Source organism: Lissotriton helveticus, chromosome 2_2 (assembly GCF_964261635.1).
Source record: "Lissotriton helveticus chromosome 2_2, aLisHel1.1, whole genome shotgun sequence".
Taxonomy (NCBI): domain Eukaryota; kingdom Metazoa; phylum Chordata; class Amphibia; order Caudata; family Salamandridae; genus Lissotriton; species Lissotriton helveticus.
The window spans coordinates 109,367,752-109,385,862 of NC_136060.1; the positions used below are offsets into that span (position 1 = coordinate 109,367,752).

The following is an 18,111-nucleotide window of genomic DNA, read 5'->3' on the forward strand; positions in this document are numbered from 1 at the left end:
TCCGTCCATCATCTTATTGTGTTTGGAATGGAGGTCACTAGCTCTTCAACATCTTTGGAGGCCTCCACAATGACCAGCCCCTAGTGGTGGCGGACGCTAAAGGAACTCTACCACATGCATCCTTGTCCGCCAATCACAGACCCAACTTCACACTCCCACTTGCTCCCCCCCTCCGTTGGTAAAACCTGCCTCCCTGAAAGGGAAGGGGTCTCCTTTGCCACAGGCACCTCACCCCCTGCCCCTGTCACTTCAGCTGCACTGAGTGAGGAGGTTATTGATCTGTTATGCAGCATGTCTGTAGGACTGACAGTACTGCTGAATGGCATCCAGGGCCTTAGTTGCCAAATGCAACAACTGGTAGCGTACATGGAAGCCATTCATATTGCTATGTGTGGCCTGCAGAGATAATTTGCAGTACTAGCCTCCTCACTGAATGCAGCCCTCCAATCAGCCCAACCTTGAGCACCAACTCAGGTCTCTTCGTCATCCCAATTCCAAAGTCCCACACCTATCCCAAGCACACTCACTGCTTTGCATACACCCACTTCAATAGACACAAGCAGCACACTAACAAACACATAAACACAAACACACTCAACGAAACACAAGCAAACACACAAACAAACAACATACAGACACAATTGACACTATATCCACAGGTACCACAACCACCACCACACCAACAGGTACCACAACTACCACCACACTCACAAGCACCACAAGCACCAGCACACCCACAAGCACGACAACCATTAGTACCCACACAACCACCAACCACGGCACACCCACAAGCCCCACAAACACCAGCACACCCACAACCACCACCGCACCCACCACCACCAGCACCTCAACCACCAGCACACCCAACTACCAGCAAACCCACAAGCACCAAAACAACACAGACACCTCAACTGCAGACTCATCCAAACACCACCTACAATCAAACCAAAACCAACCAAACACAAATGCACACCCTAACCCGAATACAAAACACCTGAAAAGCCCCACGCATCCGAACATAAACCAGAACCAAATGCAACTGCAAAACATACACCCATGGGCACCACAACTATATAACCTCCTCAACAGCAGACTCATTCAAACAAACACCAACACAAAAACCAACACCCACCAAACACAAACACACCCTCGCCTGAACAACATACACCTGCCAGGAAGAGACACACAAACATACAAAACATATACCAGACCCACATGCAACTGCAAAAGCAACAGAAACACGCACATCACACACTGTAGCTCACGCTACCTCCCAAGCCCTATCCTCTACCCCGTCTCCTACCCGTACTCCTCCTCCTTAATTCATGTCTACTTGGCCATTACCCCTATGAAACCCAAATCCACCCCTCTAATGAAAGATCCTTGAGGTGACTGCTCTGCCCCCACTTGATGCCATGTTCTCTGAAGGTTTCCCTTTGGTAGCCTGTTTAGGAGGCAAGTTTGGGGCAACACTCCAATGCCTTAGTGAGATTTATACTTTTTTATGTTTGAACATATATTTATCTTGATTTGAGACATGTATCTCATTTATAAATAAAGACAAACATTTCCAACACGTTTGTCCTGAGCTTATTTTTCTGTTGTTATCCTTTGATTCCTAGAACTGTTAATGATTAAAATCTGATTGACATATTTTTGCTTAAATTTATAACTGACAATGCAACAGTTTTTTTGATAGCCTGATTTGTAAAGTCCATACACTAGTAATAAAAGTATGGGATGAACATATAAAATGTGGTGCAATCATTCATCATGATGAAGGACACTTACACCAGCAAATGGATTTGTCATATTTTTATTTTAAGTGTAAATATAGATGTGTTTATTTGTACTTGATAAGTGAGGAAACTAAACACATATGGCACAGATAACATTTAATTAAATTCAGGAAATGCACTAGACAAGGGTAAATGTTAAATTGATGAATATATTAATTGATTTAAGTTTGGACTGACATTGCTTTTACAGTTATTTAAGAACAAATGTTTCAACTTGTCAAGTACAATTTCTACATTATATTACCTTTCAATTATACCAATATTGTGTAGTGCGTATGTTTATGATTTTATCACACACCTGGATGGTCAGTTTTGGATTTTTGGATTGATGTCCATTTTTGTGTAAGTGCCCATTATCATGAAGGCAACTTGCATCAAATTTAAATTAAAATAAAATTATACAGGTGTGTTTGTTTACATTTCTTAAATAACAACATTGCACGCACATATGCATTGCACATTGATAAGTTATTTCTTGTTAGAGAGATTTCAACATGCACAAGTCAAGATCAAAAGTACACGGACAAGTCAAAAGGTAGCAAGTTATAATAGAAGTTTACCTTAGATTTCGGCTGTGACAGTGTTGATTTGCTTTGTGGTTAAGTAGCATCAGCAAAGGCAGAACTTGGAGGATCAACTCCATGGTGGTAAAGGAAGTGTGAAACAGAAAGAAGGTACGTTTCGGCCTTATATCTGTTCCAAGCCACTAAATCAGGTTTTGATGTTTCCCTACGACAGTCATGTCGGCAGGAAGGCACATTGCGATTAGCCCTGCAGACAAACTGGCTGTACTCCTTCTGACAGCCGCTTTTGCCTGTTGCGCTGTCGAAGCGGGTGAAACAATTAGGCAGAGTCGGTAACATTCTGAAGGTCTTTCGTCCATCGACCCTCCAGCATCTTAATAGAGTGGGCAGACCACCTATTAGGCGGATGAAAAATCTGGTGTGAAAATTACGGTGGGACCAATTCCACTAAGATGTAAATCAACCCTAAATGTCTCAAGGTAAAACCTCCAACCGGGAAATAACTGGTTGGTGTATCTGGCCCGCGTGCATCGTGATCGGCCTGAAATCATGCCTGAGTTCCGGGTTACCACAACTCTAGACTACCATCAGCTTTTTGCACTTTTTGGCTCTATTTTCACTTAAAACTTTAAAAATTCATATCTTCGGTTCTCCTTATTGGCTATTTGTCATTTTGGTGTTCCTAAAGCACTGAGCACTTGGTCAAAAGTTTCTTGCCATGGACCTTTTTAGGTGCCTAAGGAACAAGAGGGAGTTAACTTCCTCTGCAGGTTCAATTTACAGTTTAACCATTACAGCCACCCAATGATGACACAAAGTCTGTAAATGAGTGTAAGTATTGGTTTACTACAACTTTGGCTGATGTGCCCAAGTGTTAGGAATATATTGTAAAAGTACAAAATTACTACTGGGAGGGCAAATCATTCCACAAAATTTAGCCTCAATAACATGAAACATACAGAGAATTCAATGATGGCAATGCAGAAAATCAGTAAAAATAATCTGATGACCAGTGTAGACTCTGCGGTCTTCTTGCCTATTAGGCATAAGGAAATCTGAATCTCCTAATCTATGCCTGAACTAAAAGCACTGATTGGGAAATCCCTAATCAGACCCAGTAAGGTAAGAAGGTGTCAGCATAGTGGAACTACTGTAGACGTCCTACAAAATAAAGAGTATTGTATAGCAGAAAGACACACACCAGAGATATCGCGAAGAGGTATGTACCCCTCTGAGACTAAAAGGAATCTGAATAAAGCTGAAGTGTGTTCCCCAATTAAACCCCACAAAAGAACATTGAAGAATCCAATATCAGGTGTCTCATTATTTTCCACCTTCACACAGTAAAACTTGGCAACTTCTCTGGAAACTCCTTTCCTTTCGTCTGCACATTAGAACGTCCTTGGATTCCTCCCATTTCCCAGTTCCGTACAACCAGTAGTCCTCCCTTGTTTGTTAAGGCTTATCGTCCTTGCCAAAATTGCTCCTCCTGAACCTCACTACCCTTTAATGAACACATCCATTTACTCTGGCTTTTTGGAAGATTCCTTTTGGAGTTTCTTTACTTCAGCCTTGATGATTTTGTTCCTCATCCTCTTGGCCTTCATGACGCGATAGCGGTCAAAATCTGTCATCTTGGCTTTCTTATCTCTGGCATCGATCTTCTTTGCCCATCTTGTTTGAGACCATTTTTCATTTACATTTTCTTTCTCCCAGGCACGTCTTACAAACTTCTGACGAGCGCTGTGGGGGAACTTGAGCACAAAGTCAGTAAGCTGCATGCACTTGAAGGGCATAGCCTGCCTTTTGACGCCACTGCAAGGGCCATCCACCAGTGCCCTGTTTTGGTCAATTACGTCATTAATTGCAACCAGCTTCCCTGCATGTGGGCCGAAGGAGATGAAGGCAACCCGGCCAATCTGTACATAACGCTTGAAAACCATGGTGGCGGTCCACGAGCAGAACATCACTACCGCTTACACACTACGTGCCTTTCTTTGTTCTTGAGATCATACAACAGCACCTACAGAGGAGAGAGAAACATTGCAACCCGAGCAAGCTTTTCATTGAAGGTTAAACATTAAGAAATCCAAATGCTTCTGGCCTTTGGTCAAGTTAACGTAGCAAGCATTTCAGTACACGTTAAATGCATGATTATGGATATGTATACAGTTACAATATAGATCGCATGTTTTGTTTTTTGAATTTTTTGTCCTCATTTGCCTTGCTTCCACCCTTTGTCTTTCTATCGATGCCAGCCCTGGGTTATCTGACCTTATTAGCTATGATAAGGGAAAAAAAAGGTCTAGGCTCCCAGGATAGCAACCTTGCTACATATTAACGAGGGCTCCTCCTTCTATCCAACATAGACCCTTTCCCATATCCTTCTGCGTGCGCAGAAAAGACTATAAACAGCAGATGCAGAGAGAGGCTTAATCATTGGACCATTTCCTCTAAACATGCAGCTCCCCTAGACACAAAAGGAGTCCAAAATGTATATTTTCTTTTCCCCTGATCCGAAATGTCCAAGTTAGCAGTAAAACTCATCGATTTCAACCAATCATCCAAAGTTGGAGGTGTCGAGATACCCACAGTTTACATATCTCCCTACGCGCTAAAAGTATAGCATAAAATACTAATTTTGCATTATCTTTAGTAATAAAACTTTCACTTTCCAAAACTCCAAAAATAACCAAAACAGCGCTTACCTTAATCTGCAGGTTTAGGGAGCTAGCCAGACACTTACTTACTGCCTCCCAGAAGAGCTGTAACTGCGGACAGTAGAAAAACATATGTAAGTCATCGGCACTCTGACTGCTGCATTTTGGACAAACCACCATTCTTCCTGACCCAAATTTAGACAGCCTTCGTGGAGTCCAATATGCCCTATGTACAGTAAAAAAATGATTTCTCCTGAGATATGCAGGTTTAACTGATTTTATGAAGTGAAGTCATAGATACTTGCCATTGGTCTTCCAGCTCGGTCTCTGGCAAGCATCTCCCCACAGATCCGCCGGCAATGTAAATACACCATCCTCCATCTCCAGGATCATCCAACACCATAGAGCGATTTCTGTTTTAACAGCTGTAGTAGAGAGAAGTTTTTCCTTTAGCTCAGTTGGTTCACCTAATTTTTTCCCCATAGTCTGAAACCAACTTTGAATCTGAAGGTATTTAAACCTTGAAATCCTTGGGCCCACCGCCTGCTCGCACAAGTTCCACGTCCCCAGCTGACCATCCAGCAGCAAGTGCTTCCATCTTAGAATGCCCGCTTCTCTCAAGGGTAAAGCCAGTGAGTCTTTTGTCCATTCTGGGGAACCTGAGGCATCCCAAATTGGGGCCCAATGACAAAAATATGGTATATTTAAATCTTTTCTAATTGTAAACCATGTTTCTGCCATCTCCCTCAGTATCTTCAACCTAATCTTCTTAAAGTATTTCGGATCAGCGAATTTAAACATAACGCCAACTTCTGCTCCCTTCTCCATAATAAGCATCACTCTATACATCCTACCTATTTCTGAGTCTAAAGAGAAAAGGCCCAAGAATAAAGTCTAAAATCTGGGAGAGCTAAACCACCCTTCTGCAGCCTCCTTCTTAATTTGCGCCAGGAGATTTGCGGCCCTTTTGATGCCCAGATAAACGAGCTTATATCACTCTGCAACTTAACAAACCACTTCTTTCTCAACAATAAGGGGATAGAGTCAAACAAAAATGTTAATTTCGGAAGCAGGATCATTTTTACTAAATTCGCTCGGCCAAACAGAGTTAGCGGAAGAAGCATCCAACCCTGAATATTAGCACAAATCTCTTTTCTAACCCGGTCAAAGTTAACTTTAGTAAGGTCGGCAATATTTTGTGTGATCCTTACCCCCAGATATCTCATTTATCTTTTAACAGCAATCTCCGTCTCCCCCATGTTCCAACTCATCACTCCAGTATTATCTTTATTAATATCGTAACCTGACACTTTGCCGAGCTCGGTTGTTAATTTCATTACGGCCTTCATGGTTTTTGCAAGGTTAGTTGTAAAAATTCAAATGTTTTCGGCGTACAACCCAACCTTCTTTTTCCAGCCATTAAACTCAAAAGGTAAAATATTGTTGCAACTCCTCATTTTACTAGCCAATGGCTCGATATAAAGATCAAACAGTAGTGGTGAGAGGGGGCAGCCTTGCCAAGTACCTCTCATGATTTTTACTGGAGGGGTCAATATCTCATTAACTAACACTCTGGCTACCAGAGCGGCGTAGATACTATTTAAAGCTCTACAGAAATTAGGACCTAGGTTAAAATGTTTAACCACCTTCTGCAAATAGGCCCAGTGACACGGTCAAACGCTTTAGCTGCGTCTAACGCTATCACTGCCAGGGGGAGGCCATAAGCAGTTGAGCTATCTATTGAGCCAGTCCATGAGTATGTCAACTCTTCCAGCGCCCTTCCTCTTATGAACCCCTTTTGATCTTCATTCATCATCCGAGACATCTAACCATTTAGCCTTCCCATAACTTTTGCAAACACCTTATAATCTGCATTTAGCTTAGAAATAGGCCTATATGAGTCAACTTTTTTGGGGGAATTCCCCACGTTTTGGAATTAAAGTTATAATAGCTTCCTTCCAAGAATCAGGAAAGGCAGTGTCTGTCTGAAATATCATGTTAAAAAGTTGCCTAAGAATAAGAATTATGGTACCAGCCAGGACTTTGTAAACCTCGAGAGGGAAGCCATCCAGTCCTGGAGCCTTCCCTCGCTTCCCCCCTTATTACCTCTTCAAGTTCCTCCAAAGTGATCTCCTCATCTAAGGCTTCCATTGCCTCATCAGGAAGAGGCTCCAAGTACTCTAGCCAAGGTGACCCAACCTCCTCATTTATAACCAGATGTTCTTTATATACTCTCCTAAACTGACTAAAAAATGCCAAACTAATCCCTTGGCTATCACTCAACACTGCCCCTGAATCTTCACAGGTGATCTCTTTTATAAGGTTACTAACCCTATCACTCTTCGCCTTCCATGCTAGTAATTTACTAAAACCTTCACCGTATTCAAAATGTGCTAAGTGGCTGGCCTCCCACCTTTTAGTAACATGATCACTTATAACTCCTGACAGCTCTGCCTTTAACTTTGAAATTTCGGTCAGCACCCTTTCATCTTCCTCCAGTCCACCTAAATTATTCAAAACCCCCTTTAACTTCTGAATCCGATCTTCTAGTCCCGAAACTTTTCCATGATAAGATTGCCTTTTATTTGCCGCTAGAGTGCTTAGTCTTCCCCTTAAATAAGCTTTATAAGCATCCCCGACTGTCCCAATCTTGGCTGAACCTAGATTACTTAAAAATAATTCTTCCGTCTCAGCTTTGAACCCCTCAATAACCTCTCCTTGCAGAAATATAGTGCGATCAAGCATTCACCTAGAACTTACACTCTTCTCTCCTAACTTCAAATGAAGGAGAATGGCTGGATGATCCGACAGGTGTACTTCAATGTGTTTAACTTCAACTACCACATCTTTGAGTACCCTGTCTATCAAAAAGTACTCTATACGAGATTTATGTTTATACTTTGTATTGTAGTAGGTAAAACCAAGTTGCGAGCCTGCCATGCACCTCCATATATCACAAAGACCGCACTGGGCCATCAATATCGAACGCTAGATGACATTTTAGGATTACAAGCCGCTCTACTATGTTGAGATCTGTCTTCTTATGGTCTAAAACAGTTTTGAAATCTCCTGCCATTATAATCTGATCTGGACAACCTAAAATCTAATTTGACAACTCATCTAATGTGCCTATTTCGTCCTGATTCGGACCGCAATACCCTACCAATGACCAAAGATATTTAACTTTGCTACCTGCCACCTTCCTGCACTATTATAGACACTTCTTTCTACTAGAATATGTGTCCCCTGCTTAACCAGTAAAGCTACCCCCTTTGTAACCAGTGTCTGCTTCATGTAGACAGCATGTGCGATCCACCTCTGTGATTTAAAGAACTTCCTGCTTTCTTCCTCTGTAAAGTGTGTCTCTAACAGAATAATGACTTGCGCTGGACATTCCTTTAAATACAGCATTATCCTCTCTCTCCTATTCTTTACCCGAAGCCTATTTACATTCCATTCTAAAAACTGTCTCTCATTGGCACTATTTCTAGACAACCCTTAAAAGAAAAAGAAAAAGAAAAGGAAAATTAAGAAAGAAAAGGCTAGCATTGCTGACTGATTTGACATAAGCAAGACATTTGAGGTTTTTTTTCTTCTCCCCTTTATGCTCCCCACCCTGTGCTCCCCCCAAACTGCATCCACAACCCTTGGAAAACAATAACCAACTTCCCATGGCCAGTAAAGCCATATGGGAGAACCCTGAGGTGTGCAAACGGTTTCTAATCTAATACATACAAATATATACAGAGTAGAGCAACTAAAGCGGGATCTTCTCACTAGATCTCCGATTGGAGCTCCTCTGTAAATTTGTCTATATACTCCACAAATCGGAAAGAATGCATTTTGTTGTTTAGCATCACCTTAAGCAAAGCTGGAAACTTTAGTTGGACCAAAGCCACCAGCTTCCTCAAGGGCTCCATTCTTTTACCCAACTCCCATTGCCTGTTAGATGTTGCTATCGAGAGGTCTGATTTTATTTCAATTATTACCCCATCTATATCAAGCGATTTATTCTTCAGGGCCTTGGCCAGGATCTTTTCTTTCAGGGAGTACGAAAGGAAATTAACTAGAATTCTCCTTGGTTTAGACCTGTTTGCACTCAACCTAAATGGGTCCCTGTGAATCCTTTGGATATCTCTAGCTATCTCCTCTTCCGATTCCTCCAGCTGAAACTCCTTTTTGCACAATTGTACTACAAAACTCTTAATATCACTACCTTCCTTAGCCTCAGGTAGTCTTAAGATTTTTGATACAATATAGATGTTAAGTACTATTCAAATGAATACATGAATATATATGAGTTAACAACATTATTCAAACCAGACAAATACAGATAATTATGGGAAATGCCATTTTGATGTTACTGAGAGGGAAACATTAATATGTATATTTGCTTAAATGTTGAGGTTACGCTGCAAATGCACTTTCTATAGCCGTTCAGTGCACCATATCACGTTAATGATATTAAATCACATGAATACATGAGGCCATTTGTAAATATGTATGTTACCTTTTCATAAATGAAAGGGTGGAGTACAAATTACACTGCTCCAGTGTTGAGTTTGTTTATTAAAGTATTCTCTATCTGTATAAATTGGAGTAGTATTTTTATTGTATTGTGCTTTTGACTTTTTAACAGTTTTTGGTACTTCTAAATGCTTTACACATTTTCTTAAGTTAAGCCTGTCTGCTCTGTGCCATAGCTACCAGGAGTTTAGCTCAGGTTTAAATTACTGAAATGCTCTGTGCCATAGCTACCAGGAGTTTAGCTCAGGTTTAAATTACTGAAACATTTACTTGACCTAACAAGATAGTACCTTTTTTACTTGTGCTGGACTTCAATACACTCCAACTAAAAAATAACTTACAGACATGAAGGCACTAGGCTTAGCACCATTATTACCCCATTAAGAGAGGATCTCTTTCACATATGAAAATGAAACAAAGGTATTACCAACTCAGGATAAGTTCTGTGGAGCAGGCATTTTAAGGTCAGTCACACATCACTTTTAAATTTCAATATGAATGTGAAGCTGTGACGGGTATAAGATGGCTGATTTCGCTTCATCATGGCCTCCAGCAATATTGTCTCATTCTCTTAGTCATATCAAACATTTAATTTGATTATTATTGATAATGGTACTAGGCTAATTCATGAAAACAGAGTCCACACTCAACTCGACTTTCCGTGTTGTCTGTCAGGAGTACATTTGTATGTGCACACATTTATGTCCATCTGTTTATGTCCATCTGGTGGCCTCACCCTGTTTCCTATTACAGTTACACACAGATGGCCACTGTCAAGCTCTATGGTACCTGGGACTAATAATGGCTAAGGGTCATGCATGAGTAGGTCAGATGTGGACAGGACAGTTGAGTAGAAAAATAATATAATTACTTTGGTGTTGGGCACATCTTGTGTGCTTATGTGTCTAGCAGTTACTGTATGTTTGTGTCATTTTCATGGCAGTATACCACCCAGCAGCCACTGATGGTATCTTGGTATCTGATCATGCATGATAGCTTGTTGCTGCCACTCATTATCTTTATCCACAATGCATACTAAGTCAGTTTCTGACATGATGTTTTCCACCTCTGACATAATGGTAATGAATCCTACCATGAGGGTGGTAGTTCCCTGTATATTGTGGTCACACATGATAACAAGGTACCAGTCCTTGGCATATTGGTGGTAATTCTTTGCATACTGTGGATAACCATGACATTAGGACAACCACCTTTTTAAAAAAAAAATGGCATTAAGATGATAGAGACCTTTTAGCATAATGAGGTCCTCGCTGTCATGATGGTGCCCTTTCCTCCTGCTATGGAGGCTCTGGCAAAAAGTGGTATCCATCTTAGACATAACACTTGGCTTGGCAGAATGGTGGTAACTTATTGAATGTTATGGCCATTACTGCAGAATAGGTTCCATTCTTGGCATACTATTATCACTGGCACAATAGTGTTAATTCATGGCATAAAGGAGGCATTCATTGACTTATAATACCTAATTCTGGAAAATGCTGGCTTTTTTATAATGGTGGTAAATCATAGCATATTTTTGCCATCCTTAGAATGATGGTTCCACTCCTGGAATTAATGCTTTCCCTGTCTCTACCCATGCCACAAGTGCATGTGACCCTGTCACATTACAGAGAGCTGATGAACAGTAGCTAATGTAGGAGTACCAATGGCAGCCATACAGAAATAAAAATGGTATAGATGTGAACGTGGCAGATAAGTAAATACAAATGTGATTGCTATAAGTATGCATGTACCTCCATAGGAGTGTCTTCATGGTTCCTGCATCTCCCAGCCTAACAGTATCACAAAGGGTAATCACTGATCTGACCCCAATATCAGGTGACCCAGGTCATCTGGTGATACTTACTCAACCTTGCAATGTACTGGGTACATCGCTGACCTGAGGGGCTCAACCAGTGGAATAATCTTAATGCTTCTTGAAACAAAGGTGGTACTTGTTTGGGCAACCATGGCATGATCGTGGTCATCCTTACTTTGATGATGTTCCTAGCATGAGGCTGGAAAATATTTGCATATTGTGTACACATATGGCATGATAGTGCTCGCTTCTATCATAATACTGACTGTTGGGCTGGAAACGTCCCTCTCGTGATAATACACATGTATACCTGCCTTGAGTGCCCCAGCTGATGTGATATCTGGATCTTTAGTAGAAATGTGTTGTCATGGGTGAACAGGAATTATGCATGTGCTCCATGACCTAGGCCTATTTCTTGTAATGAGTAATCAGTACCATAACAAAGCCAGTTCAATGTATCTGTGTTACAGGAGTGCAGCTTACTGGCACACTCAATTGAAGTTCTGTTGCTGTGTGCTGAGCTCATGCTTGGCCTACCTCAGGATGGATGGAGGGCTAGAAAAGCATGTGCTTTACATGGCGTGCTGTTATGTTGTGCCCATGGCAGCAGTGTATAAAGGCCTGTGCTTGTGTTTTTACATGGTACTCTGTTCTGTATGTGTGACCATGACAGCAGTACCTGGAAAGCCACACACAGGTTTATGCGCAGCACTGTTAGACCTGTCAGCCTTAGGGTGGTTTCCTCCTCAACTTTTTGCCTTCCTCCTCCATTCTTTCTGATCTTGTTTTTGCTAGCCTTAGGACTCAGGGCACTTTACCACTGCTAACCAGTCCTAAAGTGCTTGTGCTCTCGCCTCTCAATATGATAACATTCGCTTATACCCAATTGCCATATTTAATTTACTTATAATTCCATAGTAAAGTGGCACTATATATGCATAGGGCCTGTAAATCAAATGCTACTACTGGGTCTGAAGCTGTGATTGTGCCACCCACTTAAGCAGCCCTAAACCTGTCTCAGGCCTGCAATTGCAGCCTCCGTCTGTAGTTTTAAACTGCCATGTTGACCTGGCAAAGTAAATCTTTTTCCAGGCCGAAACCTTTTTGTTTTTAATACATAAAAGTCACTCCTATGGTGAGTCATGGACAGCCCAGAGGGCAGGGTGCAAACAGTATGCTTTTACATTTCACATGCCCTGGTAGTGAAAAACTCTTACATTTGTGTTTCCTACTACAAAGCCTACCTCACCCATAGACTAACATTGGAATTACCTTATTAGATTTTATAAGTCTAGTTTCCAAAGGGGGAAGGATAACCAGTTCATGTTTGGTGTCTCTGAAATCCTAATTTAAAGCCCTAAGTTATAGAAAAGTTAGATTTTAAATTCCAATTCTGAAAATGCCACTTTCAGAAAGTTATTGACCCTGTGGTTTCGTCTTGTGTTTTTATAAACTTTTTCAAACAGCTTTTTACCGTTTAAGTGTCCCTTAACCTAGTACATTGAAAGAACTCATCTACTTTTCAGATGGGCGTCACACATAGTGCATATATACATAACAATAATTTACTTTACAGTCATAAACATTAAAAACCATTCATACATACTAAACAGTGGAAAAAAATCATAAGGACATTAATACACAAATAGATCATTTGTAAATACAATTTTCTCAGATATCATAGTTGTGATCATCAGTGAGCGTCCTACTTTTAGCTATGCCAGAACTAGATCCTGCTCTGATCTAGGCACATATCTATGATTGGGGTCCAGGTAGGGGCCAGAGGTGAATTAGCGTTTTTGCTGTGTGAGTCTGATCAATCCGGCTCTACTGGCTGAATCAAACAGCGTCCATTAAGTCTTCTTTTATCTCTGGGCCACTAAAAGATGCCGACGCGTTTCAACCTTAGAAGGTTGGAACCATCACTATATTAAAGGTCTTCTTCAGGGCTGGGTGAAAAAGTGGTAGGACATCATTGAATCTGTGGTGGGAATAAAGATGTACCTAATTTTAATATCTAGTGAATTGGAGATAATACATCTATTCACTAAAATGCACCTTAAAATCTTCTTTCAAGATAATTCGGACCAAACATCCAGAAACTATTCTGGTCTAAAAAATCCATCAACATTCTTTCCAAACACAACCAATATGCCCATAGAACTATTGACTTTCGAAAAGAACGTCCTAAGGGACCTTGGCAAATTGGAAAATAAGAGAACGTACACCCGATGGAATCTCCCTAAGAACAAGAAACAGGCATAATTTGGACCAAACACCCAGAAACTATTCTGGTCTAAAAAATACATCAACATTCTTTCCGAACACAACCAATATGCCTATAGAACTATTGACTTTCTAAAAGAACGTCCTAAGGGACCTTGGCAAATTGGAAAATAAGAGAACGTACACCCAATGCAATCTCCCTAAGAACGAGAAACAGGCATTAGACCAATTGCTGAAAAACTATCAACTTATAATCAAGCCAGCAGATAAAGGCTGAGGGATCGTTATTCTTCAACGCGACAAATATAAAGCAGAAGTAACACGACAATTATCGGATGACAGATATTACAGGAAAAGTGAGGAGAATTGGAACCACATGATTAAATTAAAACTAGAGGCACAAATTACCATTGGAGAAGAATAGGGGTCGCTCTCGAAGAAAGAAGCACAATACCTCCTAAACAAGAACCCTAGAACACCGTTAATGTATATCTTACCAAAGATACACAAAGACCAAGAAAACCCCCCGGGAAGACCAATAAGCTCCGGTATCAATTCATTGTTAGAACGTCCAGCAAAATATATTGACACTTTTCTGAAACCTCTTGTAAGCAATACGACCAGCTACATCAGGGACACTATGCAAGCGATTGTCCTCTTAGAAGATCAACCTTTTGAAGTAGAGCATGAAATTCTAGTAACATTAGATATTGTGAGTCTGTACTCCAATATTCCTCAGGAATCAGGACTGGAGGCATTAAACATTTTTCTAGACAAAAGGGATCGTCCACATAATGTTCCCACCGAATTCCTCACACGTCTAGCCGAGATATGCCTTAAATATAACTTATTTTCGTTTAATGACCAACAATTTTTACAGATAAAGGGCAACGCGATGGGGTGTCCTTTTGCACCAGAAATGACTATAATGTTTATGGCACTATTTGAAGAAAAGTGGGTATTTAACAACAACCCCTGCGATGGGCATATCAAATCTTGGCATCGCTACATCGATGATGTTTTCATGCTTTGGAGAGGTAACGAAGAACAACTTCGGACATTTGCAGAGTGGCTTAACAACCGAAATCCGGACATTCAATTCACTCTCAATTCAAGCAAAAAAGACATGAACTTCCTGGACCTGATAATTAGACACGATCAATGACACCTATACACCTCCCTGTATACCAAAAAAACTGACAGGAATACATTCCTTAATTTTGGAAGTTTTCACCAGCGAAATCTACGGGAAAACTTACTACTAAGCCAGTTTCTCAGAATCCGGCGCAATTGCACCAAAAAAGACGATTATTTCCAGAATGCTGCAATTCTTTTAAACAAGTTACAAACAAGGAATTATCCCAAAAAACTGCTAAAAAAGGCGATGAAAAGTGCTTGGTATACGCCACATGACTCACTTCTGACACCAAGATCCAAGAAGGAGAACACATCCTTGGTCTATGTAACAACCTTTTCAGAAATCACTAATGAGGTACAAAAGATCATTAGAAAAAATTGGAATACAATTAAAGATCTGGAACCATTCAAACAGATTGCCATTTTCGCACTCAAAAAAATAGCAGCATTTGAGACAAATTAGTGCACGCCAACATAACAGCAAAGAAATAGGAATCTTCACTAAGAACCATGTTATCGTTGCCACCCCTTACAGGACACAAGAGATGTGGGAACTGCGCTTCCTGCGACAGTACAATTTAAGGCAATAGATTTACCTACAGAGATAAGTTCATCAAACATGATGAATTTACAAACTGCAATACCCACAACGTGGTTTATTGCATCATTTGCCCTTGCGCCAAGGCGTATATTGGGAAAACGAGCCAACCAATTCGAAAACGGAGTACACAACACAGATCTAGAATTACATGTAAGACGCCAAATGCTCCAATGGTAGCACACTGCATCACTAAATGTCATAGCCCCAATGAGTTGAAGTGGACAGTACCTTGACACATAACGGGCATTAATTCAGAGAATTTGTTATCGAAAACAGAAGCTAAGATGATCCTATTTTTGGGTACGACAAAAAATGGTCTGAATGAAATTTCAGAACTTATCCATTGTGGGTAACCGTTCTATGCCACGCAAGTTTTACCTTTCAGTTTCACAAAGATAAGTGTACCACTAACCCTTGTTCTATGAAATGAGTGTTTAATCCAATCCTTGTGAATATCAACAGACTGGTTGCCTTTTTTTCTTTAATACAGTTTTGAATCACGTTTAAAATATTATGAATTCATTACGCAAGTAGCCATACTACCCTCTGTTTAACAACTCAGCAAGATGTATATATAAAAATCATTAGGTGGAGATACACTGTGTACTTGAATGCTACTTTGACAGTTTATCAATTCAAGGCATCATCATCCTGGTTATATGCCCAGAACTCTAGAACATCAGTTATGCTTGCTTAGGAAAAAGACATGGAACCACGTTAGCCCATTCGACATTATTGTCCCCTTTGACATACACTCGGGTACCACTCATACACTATTAAGTGCTGCGTGGCACTTCTGGTTTGCGCATTTTATGCATTAGGATGCATTCCGCCTTTGCCCCTTCATTTATCGAGGGTGGCAGACTTTCTAACTACCTTTCGGTTTAGACACACGATAAACTACAATCCTGTAGTCTGCGGCGTGTATGCGCGAAACACTGTCAGCGCCATGCACCCAAAAAAGACGTCGGCACGACAACATGACGATCCTTGGAGACTTCACACGCTGACCGGTACGGAGTGTTCGAGCAACAGCAAATACCCCCACTGAACGCGGAAAGCTGATAGGAACCCAGTCTAAGTCTGGATCCCGTCATGAAAGCAAGGTATTTACCCATCGAAGAACTTTTCCCTCTCATGGTGATATCGGCCTTTTCATAAGCATGGTCACTTCATACTCCACCTTTTCTAAATCTAATCGGCACCCGCAAGTAATCACCATGGGGCACACCGAGCATGCTGTATGACACAGCACGAATACCAGCACAGGCAGTCACTTAGAACTAAGCGCATTTGCGCTACCGGCCGAATATTTAGCTTTAATATGCTCCTCATAGGGACGCAAGTAAAGTCCCGTTGGCAACTCGTTGCATCTCACATACCACATGGGTCATATGAGCTGTAACCAGTGCAAATGCATGCCACTCGGTTAACTTAACTTATATACGACATGTGGAACATAACTAGCATGCTCATGGTAAGAGCCATTACACAGAGCAGTCAGAAAAATTTTAAGCACAAACGGTGCCCCATTCTATTAATGTTTATGTTGGCAAGATCACAATAAAATGGCTCGCAGTTTTGCCCAAGAGGCCGTCTTAATCTTCTTCTGTAGATTTGGCACTCTTACCAAACAATGAGATAATCTACCATTCCATATTGTTTCCATTAGCTGCTTGAGTATCCAAGTATACCTGGTGCGTCATTGAAGATACCACACACAACTGGTTGTAATACACACCAGTGCTACAGGTATGATTTATGCCATCAATAAACAAGCACACTCCAGACAGTCGACCACTAACAAATAGCCAACTTATCTCCCTCTTTCATTCTCTAAAACAGGCAGAATTTCACCCTCCACATGACCCAGCGACAGATACTGGTACGTAAGGTGTGAATGATCCAAGTCACACATGTTGAGATTTTTTTTTAAATTCACTAGATATTAAAATTAGGTACATCTTTATTACCACCACAGATTCAATGATGTCCTACCACTTTTTCACCCAGCCCTGAAGAAGACCTTTAATATAGTGATGGTTCCAACTTTCTAAGCTCGAAACGCATCGGCATCTTTTAGTGGCCCAGAGAAAAAAAGAAGACTTAAGGGACGCTGTTTGATTCAGCCAGTAGAGCCGGATTAATCGGACTCACAGAGCAAAAACGCAAAATAACCTCTGGCCCCTACCTGGACCCCAATCATAGATATGTGCCTAGAACAGAGCAGGATCTAGTTCTGGCATAGCTAAAAGTAGGACGCTCACTGATGATCACAACTATGATATCTGGGAAAATTGTATTTACAAATGATCTATTTGGGTATTAATGTCCTTATGATTTATTTCACTGTTTAGTATGTATGAATGGTTTTTAATGTTTATCACTGTAAAGTAAATTATTGTTATGTATATATGCACTATGTGTGACGCCCATCTGAAAAGTACATGGTTTCTTTCAATGTACTAGGTTAAGGGAAACCTAAATGGTAAAAAGTTGTTTGAAGAAGTTTATAAAAACACAAGACGAAACCACAGGGTCAATAAAAGGGACATCTGTGACTGAAAAATACTTTTTGATTAATGCTGTCAAAAGCAAACCCGTTGTTGATATATTTGATATTAGATTCTGGCCTCTGATTTCCTCAAACAAATCTTTTCCCCCCAGTTTGATATCCACTTTCAGAAAATTGGCATTTTCATATCTTAGCCATTTAGTGCCTGTGGCCTGTCTCTGGTCACATTACTGGGTGGAGCTACAGTGGCGGCTCCTAAAGCGGAGGAGTGTCACCCCACTGCTTTGAGGAGTATAAATAAAG

The 18,111-nt window shown here is 40.8% G+C and overlaps 1 pseudogene; it reads right to left on the reverse strand.

The window, feature by feature from the left end:
- Positions 1 to 3,827: 3,827 nt before the first annotated feature.
- LOC144821749 (large ribosomal subunit protein eL14 pseudogene) lies at positions 3,828 to 4,281 on the reverse strand (annotated as a pseudogene).
- Positions 4,282 to 18,111: the final 13,830 nt, after the last annotated feature.